General features: G+C 46.0%; 1 non-coding gene across 1 annotated transcript; it reads left to right on the top strand.

Annotated features, from left to right (window-relative positions):
• The first annotated feature begins 6889 nt into the window (after positions 1-6889).
• Positions 6890-7003, top strand: trnal-caa (transfer RNA leucine (anticodon CAA)). Its single transcript has 2 exons — positions 6890-6927; positions 6958-7003. It is a non-coding gene; the product is annotated as a tRNA-Leu (tRNA).
• The last annotated feature ends 318 nt before the right edge of the window (positions 7004-7321 follow it).

Raw genomic sequence — 7321 nt, 5'->3', positions numbered from 1 at the left:
TGGTTTATAAGTGATATTCCTTCTTTTTTAAAATCTCATTTAAAATGCTGTTTGCATCATTGTGTGATCCGTAATGGATATATGCTACATGCAAGATTTATAAATTCTGAGATCTGCTAACAGATGTAAGAAATCCCCACAAAAATACTGATGTGTTTTCCTCACCCTCTGTCGATAAAGACATTGTTATCACACAAATTATGTCTCTCATCCACACGATATCCCTCTTCTGTGGGACATACTGACATATAGCTCATATCCTGAATAGAAGAACAAACTGAAAATTTTAATGGGGATGGAACTGCTCGTTGTGGCTATTTGATATAATTGAAATAATTTTGATTGAACAGAAACCACATCCACATAAAAATGTTCCTGACTGTGCAAATGTCAAACAACTGAATGTACAGAATGAGAAAAAGAGTGCAGACATTTCAGGAGACAGAAATGAAAGAATATGTGGGCGTGGAACAGATAAGAAGATATGAATCCAAATAAAGGCTGGTAGGCAAGCAGAACAAAATGAAAGGCGATTACTTTTGTCCATACACAATGTCATGAGAGATTGCCTAATATACTAGCTGCAGTGAATTTTCTTATTTTTATTGCCATTGTGCTGACATGATTCTGTTTGAACGGGTAAGTACTCCATGGCATTGAACAAATTATATCAGTTTATCTTCATTTTTCTCATTCCTCTCCTGAAGGCACTGACTTTTACTGGATCACGGTTTGACAGTTGTTGTGCCAAAGATGGAGATGATAATACCTAATCTCTGCTGAATTAGTAGTGGCATTAATTCGAGGGCGAGAGATAATCTCAGTGTCCTGGGGGAGACAGGGAGAAAAAAAATCAGCTGGAGTTTCTGTTCCTGCTGCAAAGTGTGTTGATTCGCCTGGTGAAGGTGTACTGGGGCCAAAGCAGGGCTGTGCCTAGTGTAGCACAAACTGTTGGAAGTGCAGACTTCAGATTAATCCTTGATAGCAAATTAAGTCAGATGTAAATAAAATGGTGCATGATGAATCAGTTCCAATCGATGATAATCGTGGGGCAGCACGGTAGCCTTGTGAATAGCACAATTGCTTCACAGCTCCAGGGTCCCAGGTTCGATTCCGGCTTGGGTCACTGTCTGTGCGGAGTCTGCACATCCTCCCCGTGTGAGCGTGGGTTTCCTCCAGGTGCTCCGGTTTCCTTCCACAGTCCAAAGATGTGCAGGTTAGGTGGATTGGCCATGATAAATTGCCCTTAGTGTCTAAAATTGCCCTTAGTGTTGGGTGGAGGTGTTGACTATGGGTAGGGTGCTCTTTCCAAGGGCCGGTGCAGACTCGATGGGCCGAATGGCCTCCTTCTGCACTATAAATTCAATGATAATGTATGATTAATCTAGGACAAAAGTTCGGCACAACATCGTGGGTCGAAGGGCCTGTTCTGTGCTGTATTTTTCTATGTTCTATGATCGGTTGAAATGAGGAATTGAACTAAAGAAAAGAGCATTAGACTGGGGTGACCAGTTAGAATAGTGCATTATGGATATTAATTCGGGTTGCAGGGAGTGAACAGAGAGTTTGGGTAAAGCATGGCGAGAGGGAGATGGGTAGCTATTAGGACCAGTTCTTTGCACAAAGGATACTGCAAAGGATGCTGGGTGAAAGAGGCCCAAGGGGAGGAATGTGCAATGGGCCTATCAGGATCAGTGGTTGTGGAGGTCAGGTTACATGGCCAGGTCAAGGAATGTGGGAATAGGGCCTATAAGAATCTTGTATTTGTCACCGTTACCTTATTTGGTCGTGTGTGAAACTTGATTCTATGTTCATGTGTATAAGATGTTATGTGCTTTGTTTTCACTCACTTCCTCTGGGGATCTCAGGAACAGTGTTGGTCCTGGGTTAACAGAGTGAGTCTGGCTTGCAAGCTATTTGAAATAAAATAAAACAGTATCTACAAATCCAAACTCAGCCTTTTGATTGATACCAGACTGGACAGAAAGAACTCAATTTCATCATAAAAGGCTGGACTTATTTCCACTGGACTTTAGAAGAATGAGGGGCAACTAGATTGAAGTATATATGATTCTAAACAGGGCAGCATGGTGCCACAGTGGTTAGCACTGCTACCTCACAGCGGCAGGAACCCTGGTTCGATTCCGACCTCAGGTGACTGTCTGTGTGCAGTTTGCAACTTCTCCCTGTGTCTGTGTGCGTTTCCTCCAGGTGCTCCTGTTTCCTCCCACAATCCAAATATGTGCGGGTTAGGTGGATTGGCCATGCTAAATGTTCTCTTAGTGTCAAAAGGTTAGGTGGGGTTATGGGCATAGGGGGAGGATTGGGACTAGCTAGGGTGTTCTTTCAAAGGGTTGTTGCAGACCCGATGGGCTGAATGGCCTCCTTCTGCAATGTAGGAATTCTATGATTCTATGGTCTGGAACGGTTTGACAAGGTGGATGTTGAAAGGATGTTTCCTCTTTTGGGTGAGTCCAGAATAAGAGAACACTGTTTTAAAAGCAGGTATCGCCCCTTTAGGACGGGGATAAGTAGAATTCTTTTCTCTCTGAGGGATGTGCAACTTCAGAGCTCTCTGTCTTAGAAGGCAGTGGAAGCGGGAACATTTTTGAAGCAGAGGTAGATTTGACTCTATTTGCAGACATCTTCAACCTCTCTTTACAACAATCTGAAGTCCCTATCTGCTTCAAGAAGACAACCATCATCCCTGTACCAAAAAAAAGTCAAGCAGCGTGCCTTAATCACTATCGTGCAGTGGCTCTGACATCCATCATCATGAAGTGCTTCGAAAGGTTAGTCATGGCACGAATCAACTCCAGCCTCCCGGATTGCCTTGATCCACTACAGTTCGCCTACCGCTGCAACAGGTCCACAGCAGACACCATCTCCATGGCCCTGCACTCTACCCTGGAACACCTAGATAACAAAGACACCTATTTATCGACTACAGCTCAGTCTTCAACACCGTCATTCCTACAAAACCCATCTCCAAACTCCGTGGCCTTGGCCTCGGCTCCTCCCTCTGCGACTGGATCCTGAACTTTCTAACCCACAGGCCATAATCAGTAAAGATAGGCAACAACACCTCCTCCACGATCATCCTCAACACCAGTGCCCCACAAGGCTGTGTCCTCAGCCCCCTACTATACTCCTTATACACCTATGACTGTGTGGCCAAATTCCCCTCCAACTCGATTTTCAAATTTGCTGATGACATCACCGTAGTGGGTCAGATTTCAAACAACGACGAGACAGAGTACAGGAATGAGATAGAGAATCTGGTGAACTGGTGCGACGACAATAATTTCTCCCTCAATGTCACCAAAACGAAGGAGATTGTCATCGACTTCAGGAAGCGTAGTGGAGAACATGCCCCTGTCTACATCAATGGAAACGAAATAGAAAGGGTCGAGAGCTTCAAGTTTTTAGGTGTACAGATCACCAACAGTCTGTCCTAGTCCCCCCATGCCGACACTATAGTTAAGAAAGCCCACCAATGACTCTACTTTCTCAGAATACTAAGGAAATTTGGCATGTCAGTTCCGACCCTCACCAACTTCTACAGATGCACTGTAGAAAGCATTCTTTCTGGTTGTATCAAAGTTTGGTATGGAGCCTGCTCTGCCCAAGACTGCAGGAAACTACAAAAGGTCGTGAATGTCGCCCAGTCCATCACGCAAACCAGCCTCCCATCCATTGACTCTATCTATAATTCCCGCTGCCTCAGAAAGGCAGCCAGCATAATTAAGGACCCCACGCACCCCGGACATACTCTCTTCCACCTTCTTCCGTCAGGAAAAAGATACCAATGTTTGAGGTCACGTACCAACCGACTCAAGAACAGCTTCTTCCCTACTGCCATCAGACTTTTGAATGGACCTACCTCGCATTAAATTGATCTTTTCTCTACACCTTGCAATAAATGTAACATTATATTCTGCAGTATCTCCTTCCTTCCCTATATACGGTATGCATTGTTTGTACAGCATGCAAGAAACAATACTTTTCACTGTATACTAATACATGTGACAATAATAAATCAAATCAAATCAAAATCAAAATCATGGCTACATGTCCATCCTTGAACTGTTCCAATGCTCCAGTGAAGCCCGACGCAAGCTGGAGGAGCAGCATCCCATCTTCCATTGGGCGTGTTGCAGCCCTCGGGACTCAATGTTGAGTTTGGCAACTTTAGATTTTGACATTTCACCTTCATATTAAACCCCCCTCTTTCTTTTTTTACATTCCATACATGTATTGCCACAATGCAAAATATCCCCCTCTCCCTCTCAAAGGCCATCTGTCTTTTGTTTTTAAAGTTGTTACTTTGTGTTGTACTTTCTACATTCTCCCTCCTTTCAGTTTTGACAGAGTCTACGACTCAAACATTAACTCTGTTTCCCTTCTGATAGATTCTGGCAGACCAGCTGAGTTTTCCCAGCAACCTCTGTTTGTTTCAGATTCCAGCATCCACAGTATTTTGCATATTACAAATAGATTCTTGTCAGGCAAGGGAATCAAAGGTTATCAGGGGCAGATGGGAAATGTGGAACTTAACATAAACACATCAACCATGATCTTATTGAATGTCGGAGCAGGCCCGAAGAGTCAAATTGCCCCACTTTTGCTTCTGTTTCCTATGCTCATATGTTTGTATATTTGTAAGATTTCGTGCTGCATTCACAGGTTAAACTTTTATTGTTTAAGATTCAAGTATCTGCCGTATTTTGCTTTTATTTTATTATTTCTAGCTTGAAAAGTAAAATTCATCACCATTCGCCAATCATATTTTCCCTCAGTAAAAATACCGAGGCTGGGATCTCCATTCTGGAGACTGTGGGCCAGATTCTCCGATTCTGAGGCTAAGTGCGGAGGATCCGTGGCATTTTACGTGGAAAAAAATCGGCGGTGCCCCCCTTGCTGATGCTGCGACTGGTGAGGGGCTAGCAGCCGCACCATGTAAAACGACCGGTCTGTTCTGACGCACTTTAAGCACCGCGGGATCCATCGCCTCGGGGCAAAGTTTGAAAATACTTGCACCAATTCTGGCTGGGAGGGCTGGAGCATCACAGGGGCCTGAAGAATTGAACTTTCAGCCTCTAAATTGGATGCAAATGGGTGCTAATGAACAATTTATATGGTGCAGCTGGCACGGGCATGTAGCTTGCTGCCGGCGAGGGATGAGAGGTTATGAACAGGATTGGTGTCCGGCGCCAATCCCGTTTACTGGACGTTGCTCGATTCTCCGCCAGATCAGGAAACCTGTTGCCGGCAACGGGCAACAGAGAATCCACCCTTCGTCTTTGTTAATGAAAGATAAAAAGAACTCAGGCTGGATTCTCCGGTCGGCGACCCCGAAATCGTGTTCGGCGAACGGCCGGAGAATCCAAGTTTACGACAGAATCGGGGGCGGCCCCGCTTTCTCTAGGAGCATGCCGCGCCACATGTCGACAGCCTCAGGACATTGCCTGAGGCCCCCCCCCCCCCGATGCTCCGACCCCATCCAGCCGAATACCCAACGGTGTAGGTCTCTCATGATCTCATCCGTCGGGAACTCAGCGTGGCGGCTGTGGGCTCAGTCCAGCACCGCCACAGTCGGGGGACGGCCGATCTGCAGGCGGGGGGGACATTAGTCGGGGCTGGGGCACTGTGGGGGGGGGGGGTGGTCCGTGGTGTGGGAACTGGCCAAAGGGGGGGCACTATTTGGCGGGCCTGGTCCGCGGGCTGCATCCGCCATGTTGCACGGCGCGGCCGCTGCAGGCCGTTGCTATGCGCATGCACGGCCATGGACACGGCAATTCTCCAGGGCATATCGGCAGCTAGAGCCGGCGCTCTGCGCTGCTGCCCTGCTGGCCCCCAGAAAAATGGGGTATCAGTGGCCGTTTTGCGCCAGTTTTTCTGACGTAAAACGCCACCGTACCCACACCGGCGTGGGGACATAGCCTCAGAATCGGAGAATTCAGCCTCTCGTATCCGTTGGGGGGCTCTATTATTTTTATCAGATATTGGGTGGCTGACGGCCATTTTAGTCCTGTAACTTTTGTGCGATCTCATTTGGTACAAATAATCACCGATTTTATGTGCCTGTAATTGAATGAATAAACTCTGCAACAATGTTACACAGGTAGTGAAAAATGGCACGTTTTCTAAACTGTAAACTAAGTTAACTGTTTTTTAATAATTGTAATGGTCTTTTGGAATAATATGAACACAAAATATCATTCCTCACTGGCCCATTTTTAATCAGTGCTAAATAGTTAGTAGTAACTATGAGATCTGATGCCGACTTCATGCCAATTCATAACCACACACCCACCACCTTTTAAAAAATAAATAAATTTAGAGTACCCAATTATTTTTGTTTTCCGATTAAGGTGCAATTTAGCATGGCCAATCCACCTAACCTACACATCTTTGGGTTGTGGGGCTGAAACCCACGCAGACACGGAGGAATGTGCAAACTCCACACAGGCAGTAACCCAGAGCCGGGATTCGAACCTGGGTCCTCAGCGCCGCAGGATGTAGTGCTAACCACTGTGCCGCGTGCCGCCCCTACTCATCACTTTTGGCCTTATACCCTCCATTCCAAGCCACCCACTAACTACCAAGAGAAGAGATCAGGAGCCATGAGCTGAGATGAAATAAAATAATGTTCCAAATATCTATTACAGTCTTCATGATATAAAAAAGCACATAGGAAATTAACAGTTATTGAAATTGCTGGAACAGATTTTTAAAATTCGCCTGCTCAGGCGAGCAGATTCTTTCAATTCTTAAAGGGCTGGCCATTTAAATAACATGACGGCTTGACAGTTCTACAAACGCTGTCCATCTTCAATGAGCATTTACTACTTTCTAAAGATTCATAGCTCATAAATAGCTCAAGGGTGTCAGGATGGCCAAGTGGTCTAAGGTGCCAGACTCAAGGAGTGAAGTCCTTCCACTGTAAGCTGGGTGTTCTGGTCTCCAACTGGAGGCGTGGGTTTGAATCCCACTTCTGACACATACTTTTATGGGCAACACGGCAGCATAGTGGTTAGCACTGTTGCTTCACAGCTCCAGAGTCCCAGGTTCGATTCCCAGCTCGGGTCATTGTCTGTGTGGAGTCTGCATGTTCTCCCCGTGGGTTTACTCCGGGTGCTCCGGTTTCCTCCCGCAGTCCAAAGATGTGCAGGTTCGGTGGATTGGCCATTCTAAATTGCCCCTTCATGTTCAAAATGGTTAGGTTGGGTTACGGGGATAAAGGGGATAGGGTGGATGTGTGAGGCTTAAGTAGGTTGCTCTTTCCAAGGACCGGTGCAGACTGGATGGGCTGAATGAC

The sequence above is a fragment of the Scyliorhinus torazame genome, chromosome 5, assembly GCF_047496885.1.
Source record: "Scyliorhinus torazame isolate Kashiwa2021f chromosome 5, sScyTor2.1, whole genome shotgun sequence".
Classification (NCBI taxonomy): Eukaryota; Metazoa; Chordata; class Chondrichthyes; order Carcharhiniformes; family Scyliorhinidae; genus Scyliorhinus; species Scyliorhinus torazame.
This window is presented reverse-complemented; position numbering and strand designations above follow the sequence as displayed.